The sequence below is a fragment of the Protopterus annectens genome, chromosome 7.part1, assembly GCF_019279795.1.
Source record: "Protopterus annectens isolate FY-2018-M chromosome 7.part1, PAN1.0, whole genome shotgun sequence".
NCBI classification, from domain to species: domain Eukaryota; kingdom Metazoa; phylum Chordata; order Ceratodontiformes; family Protopteridae; genus Protopterus; species Protopterus annectens.
Genome location: NC_056740.1, coordinates 376,490,910 through 376,506,405, shown reverse-complemented (window position 1 = coordinate 376,506,405; position 15,496 = coordinate 376,490,910).

Genomic DNA, 15,496 nt, shown 5'->3' with positions numbered 1-15,496 from the left:
TTTAGTAGTTTGAGGGTGGGAGTAAGTTGGGAGTAATGCAGGTAATGAGGGAACTCTGACCAGTTTATAGATTTAATGGCCAGGCAATGATGTGTGCGAGTTGGCATGTTGGATACATAGTAGCATGACTGCAGTTTGTTCAGGAAAGATGTGTGTAGGTTAGTGAAAATGGGGCAACCATAGAGGAGGGAGGGTAGAAGTGGACTATTAGCTAGTTTCAACTTGATAGACTTGTCCAAATAGAATTTATGCCTATAGAGTTTGCCAAGCTTAAAATGGGTCTTTTTGATTTGGCTGAGTATATCATTCTCAAAGGATAGTTTGTCATCAATTGTGATGCCAAGTAGTTGGACTGTTTTTACATTTTCAATTTCTGTATTGTTTTGAGAGAATATTTTAAAGTCTGGAGTTAGAAGTTTGATTGTGAAGAGTAAAAGTTTAGATTTTTTGGGATTAAGTAGCAGTTGAGCTTTGTTAAGCCAGGATTCGATGGAAGTAAATGTATTTTGTAATCCAACCAAGATGCAGTAGCAAAGGCAACCATGAAAAATAAGAGTGGCCAAACTCACGTAAAAAGTACCAACACAGTCCTTTATTAGTGCACAGAGGTAAGCGCTTTCACAATTCGCTTCATCAGACCATAACAAGCCACAATTATAAACTTCCTTATATACCCACCATACAGATCACTTACACAATAATTCAATAAAGATCTTAAAGGCAAAGTATGCCATCTAAACTTCATGATTTTTAAAAACTCTCAATCAACAGAGCCCACATAAATCTTAATATACATATGTATAAGAACACATAAAATTAAAAATATTATCTAAACTAACATTACTATATACATATAAATATATATAAAAAATCGGCACCTAAATAGCAGATGCTATAAAACTAACATAGTGCCACTGACTGTCCAGTAAATATAAAAAATATCAACCTTGTACCTAACTGGCAAATACTATGAAAATAGCATAGTGTCACTAAAGGCTATCCAAAAAATGTATAAACAAAGTTAAGAAAGCACAGTAAAATAGCGAGGGAAAATTCTTACCCAATAAACTAACAATATATTATAGGTACACATCCTATAACATATTTTAACACTGGGATTTATACCAACCATAAATTAATAAAACCAAAGACAACATCATAATTGCCGTGCATATGTACAACATAGATGCCAGGAATAATGAACCTATACCATACCCAGAGGTGACATGAAATGAATGTCATAAAGTCAAAGATGGTCAACGTCATATTAAAACTGTCCAATAGGTATAAACAACCATCACAAATAGCAGCTGTTATGCGACCAAATATTAGTGAGGTAAACAGAGCTATGAATATATAAAAAAGTTAAAACAGTAAAAACTTTAAGCATGATCACAGATCATGGCAATAAAATATATATATATATATATATATATATATATATATATATATATATATATATATATATATATATATATACACACACACACACACACACATAACCAAAATTCATTGAATGATGATACCTTCATTTAACAACCATTCCTCTGGACTTCAAGTTGGGTTTGAGGGAGGATCTTTCATTAAGGCCTCTGCCTCTATCTGCTCTAAGTCTTAATATCCAATTCATTTCCCTCCTCTCAGTACCATTCCTTATATCACCCTCCTGGTTGATCGGTAAAATAGTATCTACAACCATAAAATGGAATGTATGCTCCTCTCCCATAGCTGAGACATGTTTAGCTAGGGCATTATTAGGAGAATTTATCCTAATAGCATACAGATGTTCCCTTATCCTATTGCAAAACATCCTATTTGTTTTCCCAATATAGAATGAGGCACATAACTTGCACTCAGCCAAATAAACAACATGTGGGGTACTGCAGCTAGCTGATAGCTTAAATTTAGACTCCTGTCCAGTATCTGGATGTAAGAAGTGGCCACTAGAATTCAGAAATCCGCAAAAATTACACTGCCCACATGGTACAGTGCCCATGATGTCTCCTACTACACATCTGTTAACTGAATCACATAGAATTCTCTTTAAATTAGGTGTATTCTTAAACCTAAATCATGGTCTATCACCCACAATATCCCTGATATCTGGGTTAGTCATAAGAACTCACCAATGTTTGTTAATAATGTCATAAATGGCCCTGTTATCAGTGGTGAAAAACATGGGGACTCTCACCCCAGCAGGTCTACAACCTCATACACTCTCACCCTCAACTGTATCCGAAAAATAGGGAACAGCTCTACCTCTTCTGAGTGAATCTAATCCTGAAATACCTTAATTAATCTCTTCATAACTATAGCCTCAGTTAGATAACCTATCTTTAAAAACAGCCAATTCCTGCCTGTAACCAGAGTCTGTAGTATTCAAGTGAGAGATCCTCATCCCTTAATTATATTTCTAAAGATGTAATGTGGGTGCATGCTTTGTCTATACAAAAGAGTGTTCCTGTAGCATTTCTTCCTATACACCCCTGTATTAATCGCACCACATGTTAATTTTTCCACATAAACATCTAAATACTCTATTTTGGTTGGAGAAAGGGTCAACGAAAACTTCAAATGATCAGTCATGTTATTCATCTGAGTCACAAACGTCATCAACTCATCTGAGTTAATTTATTTATTTATAATTATTCTAGTTTTAATTTTTCTGTGGCACACGCTGATTTAATGAGTAAGGGCCTGAGTTATGTGACTGCTAAAAAAACTGATGTAGCAGAGGTACTAACTGATCTTAAATTATTTATTAGAAAGCTAAACTTGTCACTTTGGTTTGAAACTAACAACAGTGGAATGAGCTTGAATGGGGTAAGTGGGTTTAGAAAACACAGTGTATTTAACCCACCCTTAAAGAACTGTTTGTTAATTTATGAAAAAATGTGTGAAAAAGACATCCGTAGAACCTTTTATAGAAAACATTATAGTAAAAGTTCGAATCTCAGTTAGGAAGAGGAGAATTTATTAATTGACTTATGTTCTAATGGTGATATCAGAATTATGAAACCCAGTAAGGGTGGCGGGATTTGCATTATGGATACAAACGACTATTCCAGCAAAAGGCTGGAACTGTTGTTTACGGATACGTATAGTGAGATTTCTAGGAATGAACTTAACATTGCATATAGTAAAATAGACACTATCCTCTATGACATGCTTATACAAGGATAAATAAATGATGATGTCTACAATTATTTAAGCAACAAATACCCAGTAGTGGCAAGTATGTTTGGAATAAAAAAAATTCATAAGAACCTCTACCAGCCACCTTTAAGGCCAATAGTTGATACTTGTAGAAGCAAAACATTTTATATAGCTAAGTATTTGGATGGCTTATTAAAACCTTCCGTGAACAAAGTTGAGCAAATATGAAGGGCTCCTGGGATTTCTTAACTAGATTAGCTAATACGGATTTTTTTCAGTGAAAGCATGCTGGTTACTATAGACGTTCAAAATGTATGTTCAGTTATCCCTCATAAAGAGGGATTGGAATGGCTAGAAGATATTTTATTTGACATAGGTAATTTGGACACTGACAATGTTAATACTAGTGTAACATTGATGGATTTAGTTTTGTCAACTACTATTACTATTTAAACAACAAACTGGTGTAGCAATGGGAGCAACGTGTGCTCTGAGTTTTGCAAATCTTGTCATGGCCTACTGGGAAAATAACTTTATTTCCAACAGTCCTTTCAATGGTTGTTGGAATTTTTATATTAGGTTTTTGGATGACATTTTTCTTGTGTGGGTTGATTCTATGGAGAGCTTAGCTGAGTTTGTGGAATTTATAAATGACAGCACCTCCTGTTTAAAGTTTACATACTGTGCAGACAAGGATAGTATAACATATTTGGACATTTGGCTAGTTAAGGATTATATAAATGGATGTTTTCTAATATTTATAGGAAGATTATGTTTTCAAATTCTTATCTTCATTATGACAGTTGGCATCCACCATTCTAAAAGAAGGCAGTAGTCAAAGGCCAACTGGTAAGACTAGCTCAGATGATTACAGAAGATTTAATGTTCCAAGAAGAAGTTGACACACTACTGAGTACGTTTTTAAGGAAGGGTTATCCATTAGACCTACTTGAAAAAGTTAAGAATGAAATATGTGAGAAGATGAATAGGGAGATCTATACACCCCTATTACCACGACCTAATAAGGGAAACTAAAATAGGTCTAGTAAAGAGTTGCTAAGTAAGCAGGCAGTAACAACAAACTATGATAAAACCGTTATCATTACATTTGGAACAAATGCTTATGACATTGTTGATATTATTAAAAATAATTCATTATTAATTTTATTAATGACTGATTTGAATAGTGTGTTAGGTATTTTTTTTGTAAAAATAAGTGTTTTAAAGAATGTTGGAAAGACAGGTATGTAGACCGGGTGGGAATCAACCCAGGGGTATGTTTAGATGTGGATACTAATCAATGTTGACAGATTCTAGTATGTAATTCTTTCAACATCAATAATAAGAACTTTGTGGTGGATAAACACTTTAATTGTGATTCCAGTTGGGTGGTTTATGCCGCCTTATGTAATTTGTGTAATGCATTCTATATAGGGAAAACTTCTCATAAGTTAAGAGATAGAATGTATGAATATGCTAATGATGTTACGAAAGCTAAAACATCTAATGCATTTTATAGGCGTATTATACATGCCCCTGACACACAAATTTTACTTTGTGGTATTAGATCATGTTATTAAAGACCCAAGAGGTTTTATACTAGATGAGAATTTATTTAAAAGGGAATTAGTGTGAATTCTCAGACTTAATGCTATGGATCCCCCTGGCCTTAATGATGCTTAATCTATTACACAGCTATTAAAGTTGAAAAGTTTAGATGGTTGATTTTAAACATTTATAATTTTCATACTTGTGCCTCAACAAGATCAACATTTCCTTTCACTTTTTTAATTATTTTTTTATTTGTTTTTTTTTTTAATTTTTGTTTTGTTCCACCTCTATTGTTTAATATTTATTTAATTAGATCATTATGAGAAAAGTTTAGCCTCAATTTCACCTTCAATTGTTTTATAATTACAATTTCATTTTTTATTGGTCAGTAATGTCATATGACTTTTTTGAATTTATGTATTTAAATGGTGTTTTTGGTTAATATGGCAGCTCTGAAGAAGTCTTTTAGTTAGACGAAAGCACTTGACTGCTATCTTTTGTGGAATAAGGTGGTTGCTACATATCCAACCATTTTTTGGTGCTTCCTTCTACTGTTTTTGGATTACCTGTCATCCCTGGCAGGCATCCCTTGCTAAGGACAGCAGTGTTGGCACAGGTATGATTGCCTGCACAGGCAGAAGCATGACCAGCTCTCCCAGTGAATATTGCAGATTCAGGAGATAAGACCAGAATTCTACAGTCAGCATTTTTGCTCATCATTTTCATATGGTACTAAATATGATAGCATAATAACATCGTTATATGTATGAATATGGAAACATGTTAAGTAAATGCAGAGATTAAGAATGTCTGAAAGCTGTCGGTGACCTTACACTTCTGTTGCAACAAGTCAGCCAAGAAATTACACAGAATAATATGAACATTTAGCTTAATCGCTCATGGGGAGGGTGTGCTCCACTGGAAAGAATTTAGGTCTCCACCTCACATAACCATCCCCTCATATTATTGAATCCAACAATAATGATGCCATAATCAGTATGTGACTTAATGAATGGAAATTAAATCAGTTTGACATCCAGCTGGATACTCCTGGTAAGCAGTCTGAATCTTTGAAAGACCAGCTGTCTTTTTTTTTAAAAGAAATTACTAAAGTTTAAAAAACTTCATCTGGAAAACAGTTACCTGTTAAAAAGTATTAAATTAAATCAAGTTTCTAAGGGACTTCATTTTTGGGGACTCACTAATGGGATTGTAAAAGGCTCTGACTTCCACTGGAAACTTTTCAGTTTATTTGATAGAGCTTGTTGTGATATTATGAGACTAATGGTGAAATATAATAACCTTCAGATCGATCAGCTTTCCAATGAAACAGATGTTTTAACTAGGTCTATTTGGGAGGACTTCTTGTTTGTTAATCATAGTGCCAAAAATTAAGAAAACTTAAAGAGACGCTGAAGATTATATGAATGGAAATGCTTATCCTGTTCTGTCTGGTTCCCATGATAATCATTTGATTGAAGGACATAACCATTCAATTGGAAGAGAGCAGGATATGATGTCATTGAATTCATATATACAGCTTAACAATGATCCAGCCCCTGTAGAAGAGGTCACAGTAAGGACGTCAGAGTGTATACAGAGCAGGAGTTGCTGGGGGAAAACTATGAAACAGCAGGTGTACGACAAAGTTTTCCTCAAACAGGACACTAAGTCCAAGAAGAAGTTTTACAAAAAAAAGACACTTTAACTTTAGTAGCTCATAATGACAATCATGAATTGGTTAAAGTAATGTTTAATGATTCAAAAGACTTCAAAATGTATAATAGCTCTTTAAGAGACATTAATCCTCGTCACACGAACATGTTAGCCAGTGGTCTTACTTTTGTACCAGCTAGAAGATCAGTATTGTGGAAGTTGTAATGGATTTAAAATTGTTAAGTCTTAAACTTAATTTAGCATTATGGTTTTCAAGTAACAATTTAAGAGATTACACCAAAGCCCTGCATAAACCTAGCCTATTTAATCCCCCATTGAACCACAGTTTACAATTATTTAAGAGAATTTGTGAATTGGATATTAGGAACATCTTGAATCAACCAAGTATTGAAAGGTTTTATAATATGTCTGGTTGGGAAGTTGAGTTGTTCAAAGAAATTTGTAATGATAAAAATATCAAGGTGATGAAACTGGACAAGGGGGGGTGGGCTGGTCATAACAATAGTGAAGACTATATGGGATCTATGAATGCCTTATTAATAGATGATGTGCATGTGGAAGTATCCTGTAACGAAATTAATATTGCTTTTTCCAAGTGGATATGTCATTAGAAGATATGTTAATGCAGGGCAAATTACTAAAAATGAGCTTGACTTCTTGAAAACCAGTTAGAGCTGGTATGTTTGGTATTGTAGAGATTCATAAGTGCCTCACGAATCCTCCATTTAGACCAATTGTTGATGCCACAAGGTCTACGACTTTTTGTATTGCAAACTTTTTGGATAAAAGCTTAACAGGTAGCATGGACAGATTGATAATTATAAAGATGATTGGCACTTTTTAAGGAAGATGAATGAAGTGGAGTCCTTTGCTAATGTGATTTTGTTACTATTGATTTTCAAAATTTATATTCAACTGTAGAAATAAATAAAAATGGCCAGGACTCAGACCAAACTCTTGTTTATTACAATGATTAAGCACTTTTCTTTTTTTTTTTTTTGTACACTGACAAACTTCATCAGACCAGCCTTTCAGTTGTTAAAAATCCCTTAAGTAACCATTCCAAAGGAAGTAATATCATTAATTAGGAATTCAAAACTTCATATTACTTTTTAAAGTTCCAAAGCTTCCTTTTAAATTGTCGCTATTACCTATTATTAAAACCTGTTGACATAATATTATTACAAGTTAATATACATTAAAAAGTCATCAAGCCTGCCTACAGAAACACCATAAAAATAAAAATATAAAAATGAAAATATGTGCATTTAAATATTTAAATGCAATAAGATCATATACACAAGAATGCATGCACAATATAAATATATATATATATATATATATATATATATATATATATATATATATATATATATACATACAAACAATAGCAATAATTAGGGTCTATATTAAAATCTTGAAGTCTGATGACAATATCATATATGATACTATCAACACAAGAATACTGAAAGCGCACTACATCAAATGTTTAAACGGAAAATCTCCGTAGGGGGGAGATTTCCGTTTACTTCAATTTAGTAAGTTCTCGGAGTTGGTATATTTAAGTAGGGGGTGGGGGTTGCAGGGGGGGCTTGCCCCCCTGCCTACTCACTATTTAGTTTTTTTTTAATTTAGTATTTTTTTTTTGTTTCGATGATTTAAGTCTTTGATCACTAAAGTTCGATCTTTAGTGATTCGAAGTTTTAAACCTTTGAGATTATAATATAGACCCCAATAATTGCATTCTATTATCTAACTAAAGCTTTTAGCCTCAATATACTGTTATTTAATGGGTTGATACTCCCAGTAAGCTGTAAGAACTTATCAAATATATTAATAACACAGTGGAATTTCTAAAATGTACACATAATTATAGTAAAGAGAAAATTATTTAGATATTGAGCTGAAAAAAATTTTGAAAACCAAAGTTTTTGGTCAAGTATCCATAGCAAACCTGCATTTTCTAATTCATTTTTACATTTTTAATAGCTGGCATCCTAAGTATCAAAACAAACGGCTGTTAAAGGACAATTGGTCTGACTAACCAGAATGATTTCAGATACAGAGGTTTTCTATAGAGAATGTGACATTGTTTACAGAAAAGGCTATCTAGTAAGCTTTGTTTCTGAAATTAGAGATGATCATTAAAAAACTATTTAGAACAGAATAATGGTTGAACTGTTAGAAATGTGAAGTGGGTGAATAGTATGTTTAAATGAGGTTGTTGCTCCCAATGTGCAAATATTATTTTATGTGACAGTTTTCAGATTAGAGGTGAATTATATAGAATTAATGGAGATTTTTCATGTAACTCCAAACAACTGGTTTATTTAGCAAAGTGTCATTTATGTCCAGCGTTTTATGTAGGAAAAACGTCTTTAAAACTAAAAGACTGTATTTATGAACATTTATTAGATATTCAGAAAGGTAAAATCACCAATGTTTTGTTCAAACATATTGAAGCTTTTAAGATGCATTATTTTGTTTTTTTAATCATTGAGCAGGTAAAATGTGATTCCCCCGGCAATGACATCAGTAAGCGTACTGACTATGCACTTCAGTACAGTTTTACGAATGGGGGTAGCAGACTGGCACTAGGGCCCAAAGAAAACCCAGCCCAAGCTCTAAATAAAAAATAGCATGAAAGAGCCACATAGCACAGAAAATGTTATGACTAAGGCTATATCGCAAAGCAATTTGCAGCCTATCGGGACTTTGAGCACTTTCTTTTGTTTCACCCCAGTCTGTTCAGAAGGTGATAATTGGCCAATTAAAGCAGTTTGGAAAGTGGGGAGAAGTCACAACAAAGGAGAGTGACCTCCTGGTTCTCTCATATGGATTTTACTTAGTTCTTTAGCAGGTACTATTTCTGTGATTGGTGGATGAGTCCCATTAATGACATCAGCAAATGAGTTGCACTAACAGTGAGGGAGAGGTGATTGTGACTGTTTATGGCAGCAGACTCAGAGCTTCTACAAATGTAGTCAGCAGAATATTCTGAACTGACTCGTGGTATTGACTTGCTCCATTTTTTTTTTTTAGCTGCTCTCATACACTGGGCTGTCTGAATACTTTCATCCAAAGTTACTGCATTAAATGGCAACAGCCAGGGTAGCATTAAGTACAGTGAGGAGACCCTATTTTTCACATAGATCATTAGATGATCATGTTAATAAGTATGTACCAGTTTCTGGTAGATCCACCCCATGACCCTCTCTTACAGTTCTGATACTGAGATGTTATCACATGTCATTAGGAAACACTGGGGTATTTTAACGTCTGATGCCAGTATAAGTAGCCTGGTAGGAATTACACCAAGCTTCTGCTATAAGAACAGAAAGTATCTTAAGAGGTTACTTTGTTATCCTAAATCTGCCACTGACATGGTGGTCTACTTGGGGGGTGTGACCAACACTTGTGGGAAGTGTAACCACTATGAATATATTGATAATAGTGGTACTTTCATACACCCTGACACAGGTCTGCAGTATACCTTCAGAGTCCATGCAGATTGTATGACATTGCATGTTGTGCACTTGACTTACTGTGTGATCTTCAGAGCCTTTTATGTGGGCAAGACGGACAGGCACCTTAAAGACAGAATTAGGGAGCATGTCTATAGTGTCTGTATTCAATCAACTAATAACACCCTTTTCAAACATGCTATGGCTGAAGGGGCAGACCATGATTTCAGGTTTATGGTGATAGATATGGTTCATCCTGGTCTGTGTGAGGGAGATATGAATAATCATAAAGAAACAAGGGAGGTGAATGGGTAATTAGGTTAAGAGCAGATCATGGCAGGGGACTCAATGCAAAAGTCCTCCTTAAACCTATCTTGACGGGTCGCCCACTGAAAGTTTAATATTTTGTATGTACTTTTACATGTATTATATTAATGTTTTTAGTTTTATTATATATTTTTTATATTATATTTGTTATAGGACACAATATGTTTGGTATACTCAAAGCTGTGTTTAATTGATTGACTAATTAGTTTTTTTCTATGATTAGTTGATTCTATCTTGTTATTGGGAGTTTTCTTATAAAATGAGCCCTCCGAGTGTATGCTTTTTATAGGTCTGATGAAGCTGTTTTGTGAAAGCGCTTACCTCTGTCTTTTACATTAAACTTTGATTTTTTTTTATATGAGGATACGACTGTTGCTTTACTCAGTTGCTTTATTTTACAGTGTTTGTGTTTTACAATAAAGAATTTGCTTAGGTTGTATTCCTGTATTCAATATTGTATGTCACACTGAGCATTGGGTGCAATTTTCTGTCACTGGTAATTGCCATGGTTTATTGGACAAACTGTGCATACCTGTGGGAGTTTGTTGCTTGTTTTGCATATGACATTTGATTATTTGCCTGATATAGCTCTGTGATATTTACATATACTTGGGAGTACTTGGGTAGGGTGCTTGTGTTTGTCTTTGCCTGCGTATAGTTTTATGGTATGAGTGTGTGGTGTGAATGGTTCTCTGTGTCACAGGCTACCTTGATGTGGTACAGAGACTAATCTGAGGCAACATCATAGCTGTCTGACATTGCAACACTACTAGAAAAAGTCAGTCATGTGAGTACTTGTGTTAGCTGTCTGGAGGTTGTGCAACGCTGGGTTAAAAAGCCCTCATGAGTGGTCACCAGGGTACAGTTCCACTGCGGTAAAGTCAGGCATAATGTAAATGTGAATCTACACTTGGACTGAAATATCCATTTTTCTTTTGTTGAGCATATGAGGATTTACTCGATCCTTTTTTTTCTAATCTTTTGATCAATATATAAATGGTTATCATCCTGGTGTATATTTGCCAAGGGCAGATGAAACTAAAGCAGCATTGGGAAGGGGTGTGGCTTAGAGAGCAGTTTGTAAGGCATGTTGGGAGATATCAACATGTTGATGTGGGTGTGACTTGGTGGAGGGCAGCAGACTGGAAGCTGTGAGTACAAATCTGAAAATCCTGGCTACACCCCTGATCCCCAGCATTTTATTTTGGATGAACATTTGGAGAAATGTGAATTAAAATGGTAGCATATATTGGATGCTACTAGTTTTCCTGAGTTGAATGAAACCTGTTCTATTAAATCAGTTTTAAAACTGAAATATGATGATACTTAATTGACCTTTTAATTACTTGATCATTTTGCAGTTGCAATTGGTTGACCTTATCACGATTTTTAATGCACATTATTTAAGCAAGTTTTAATGAAAATATGCTGTTCTGACGAAGTTCCATTGAAATATGGAATGAAAGTGCTAAACTCAGTCAATAAACATGTTCCTGGTATGCAGCCATTGTTGTTTGTGCATTACAGCAAGTGTTTTATTTTATTTAGTTGGTTCAATACTTGCTTTGGTTCCTAGTTTCTATATACATACATGCATATTTATGTATGTGTATATATGCGCGTGTGTGTGTGTGTGTGTGTGTGTGTGTGTATGTGTATCTGTAGATAAATATGAGTGTCTGTCAGTTGCAAATTATTTTGTCTCTGTTCTAAGTATATATATATATATATATATATATATATATATATATATATATATATATATAGGGTCTATATTATAAGCTCGATGTTTGAAAACATCAAACAACATATGGTATACACCATATAGTCAATGTCTTCAAACATCGACCTTATAAAAAGGCAAAAAAAAACAGAAAAAAGTACCCTAATGGGTTTAAGCAGGGGGGCAAGCCCCCCGGAACCCCCCACACCCCCTGCTACTTAAATATACCAACTCCGAGACTGCATTACATTGCAGTAAATGGAAATCTCCCCTTACGGAGATTTCTGTTTACCCGCTCGAGATTCTGAGCATTCGATATTCTCATGTCGACAATGTCAGATTCGACATTGTCAGCTTTCAAGAATATAATATAGACCCGTATATATATATATATATATATATATATATATATATATATATATATACATACACACACACACACACACACACACAGACACACACACATGCACACACATACACAAAGTCTATATATATATATATATATATATATATATATATTGTCAAAGGAAAAAACTTCAAAGACCAATTCACGTTAGGTTCAAGCAAGGCACCCTTTATTACTTGCAGCAAGGAGACACAGCATGTAGGCACAGGATTTGTCTGAATCATTAATGATTAGTATGTTATACTTATACAGTTCTCTTCCTGTCACACAGAAAATGTTACCATTCTATTGCTGACGTAGTTAGACACGGCTTTCTGTATGTTCTACAGAAAATGTTGCTAGGCTTATTGCTGACCAAGTTAAATTATCTGCTGTTCTGCAAAACATTTTGAGAAAAACAACCTGGCCTTGGGTTTATGTCAGTCCATTTCAACTTTTCAATTCTTCTATTGTACTGTTCTAATACATGTGTTACATTTTACCTAGATTCAAGGTACATTTCTAGCTTTAGTACAAGTAATGCTGACTACGGTTTAAACTTTCAAGCATCTATTGTTTTCTGTATCAATAGCTTCTAGCAGCTGTATGTTTTCTCATGGCATAAGTAGAAATGAATATCCCTTTGTTAAGTTTCATGACATTAGCAGAAATGAATTACTTCTTATTTTCATGACATTAGCAGAAATGAAATACTTCTTATTATTTTCATGACATTAGCAGAAATAGAATGCTTCTTGTTAAGTTTCTAATAGCTGTGCAGGTTCATGCAGTGTGAACAGAATAAATGTATTAACCCTTTTAAATCTCAAATGCACTAAGCATGCATATTACTATTACATATTTTTCTAACATTTCCCCCCTTTTAATACTTTTATTCTACTTTCAAGTTAAGCCTAAACAGTTTTTTCTTCCCCTAACCTCTTCCTACTCAGGATTTGCAGTTAAGTGAGTCATTCAGTTTAAACTTATGAAAGCATTTTCAATTTTTTAGCAATTCTTCAAGTTCAGCACCTTGGTATAAGGTTTCTGAAACTGACATGTCTTTAAGTCTTTAATCAGTCTTTTCATGAAGGGGATGCAGCAGCACACACATACTACCAGTAGGATCATTCCTACACAGATGGCAATCAGGATGTTCATCAGGATACTGCCCCATCTTCCAAACAATCTCTGGAAAAAGTCCGTCAATGGATTTGGTCCTGGTTTGGTCATAGCTGACACCTGCTGAATTACCTCAAGATGATTATCTATCTCGTGTTTGTGGTCAGGAATATACGAACAGCACTCCTCCTGGATTAAAGCGCACATACCTCCTCTCGCCGCTAGGGTGAAGTCAAGAGCCATGAGGTTTTGAAGCACTACAGTTCTCATGGCAGTCAGTTCATCGGTCACCAATTCTAGGACAGAAAAGGTTGCATTGCTCATTATTTTGAGAAGTTTAGACAATTTTCTCAGTTCCCAGATTGATTTAGTTGCTCCATATGCTGGCAGTAAACCTGCCCATGAGATGATGGTATCACCCAAGTCCATATGTGACAGTCCATTTTTCCCTAAGCCCATAGCATGATGGTTTTTCCAGCCCGCATTGATTTGCCACACTGGATTGACAGGTTTCTTGATTTCTTGTCGAATATTCCGAATTTTCCCCTGAGGTAAAACTGCTGTGTGTCATATGGCCGGAACCAGGTACCCCAAATAACAACTGCTGGACCATTTCTCAGGCAACCACTTATATGCTTTCCTACCACATACAAAGTAACAGTCTTCTACTTTGGTAGTAACTTTACTATGTCCTGGCTCTGGATTAAACATTTTTTTGTCTATCATAGACAGTTGTCTATAAAGGTCAGCATTATGTTTTACTTCATCAGTTGTCGTATGCATCAGTTCAACAAATGAATCATAGCTCATGTTGCAATAGGATCCTGTGTTATCAGTTTTATTGTAGCATCTATAGGGAACAGTCACATTGCAATTGCTCCAACCCACCTGAACTGTATCATTTTTGTAAAAACACACAGTCCCCTTCTGTCTAACAGACAAGTGCAATGCTACTTTATCTTGTGATGTGACATCTGATGTATCATAGACTAAGTTGTCCTAGGTCTTGTTGGCTCCTAGGGGGACTGAAGTTAGCAATAACCCCCCATATGCTGTTGGCAAAGCTGTGCAAATCCAGCAATTCGAAACATTGAAGGTCTCAGCATACACATAGTTGATTGCCTGGTAAGTGTTGAAGTTTGAGTGCCACTCTGCGTACAACTCTGCATGCTTGTTTAGTCCAGTTTGTGTGGCTGAGAAAAGGAATGGCCACAACAAAAAGATTATTGTCACTAGTACAGTCAACAGGATGGTTATGCAATACTTCTGAGGAAACGGTTGTTCTGCATTTCTGTTTTCTCTGACTCTTCCGAATAGGTGCATTTGGATCTTACTGGATTCTGTCATCTTTATTTCAGACACGTGTTCTTACTCTCTGCCCTAATAGGACCTTCAGCACCGATGGTTTCTTCACTGGGGTTGAGACGGATCAGTCCTATTGATCTGACTGCCCTTTGTAGCCAGACTTTGTGCTGAGGGCCCTGATGGAGAGATAAGATGTTTGTCCAGTTCAAAGTTCTTAACTAGTTTGCAGTGCGTCAGGTGGATCCACGAAGCTCGCTCTGCTATCTTGACTGCAGTGGGTGTCGAAAGAAGCACCTGGTAGGGACCTTCCCACTTCAGCGACGACCAATTCTTCTTCTTTGTAACTTTTATCCACACCCAGTCTCCGGGTGTCACTGCCACTTCTGATGTCTCGGTTTGTTTTCTATCTGAAACAGAATTTGACTGCAGCAGATGTTTAGAATTCATTAATTTCCTCATATAGTCAGCTAGTGTAAAATCAGCTTCCTGGTCTGATGACATGAGTAGTTTCCACTGGGGTGTATAGTAAGCCCTTCCAAATAACTTTTCAAAATGAGTCAATCCTTTTGCTGTAGGGACAGTTCTCATGCTCAACAGTGCCAGGGGTAAACAGTATAACCAGTTTTTCCCTATCTCAGCTATCAATTTTCTCAATTTGTTTTTTTAATATACCATTATGCCTTTCAACTAGCCCTGGAGATTGTGGATGGTATGCACAATGATTTTTTAAAGAAATACCAAAATGCTTACTTAACTGCTGTATGGTTTGATTTACAAAGTGTGTAC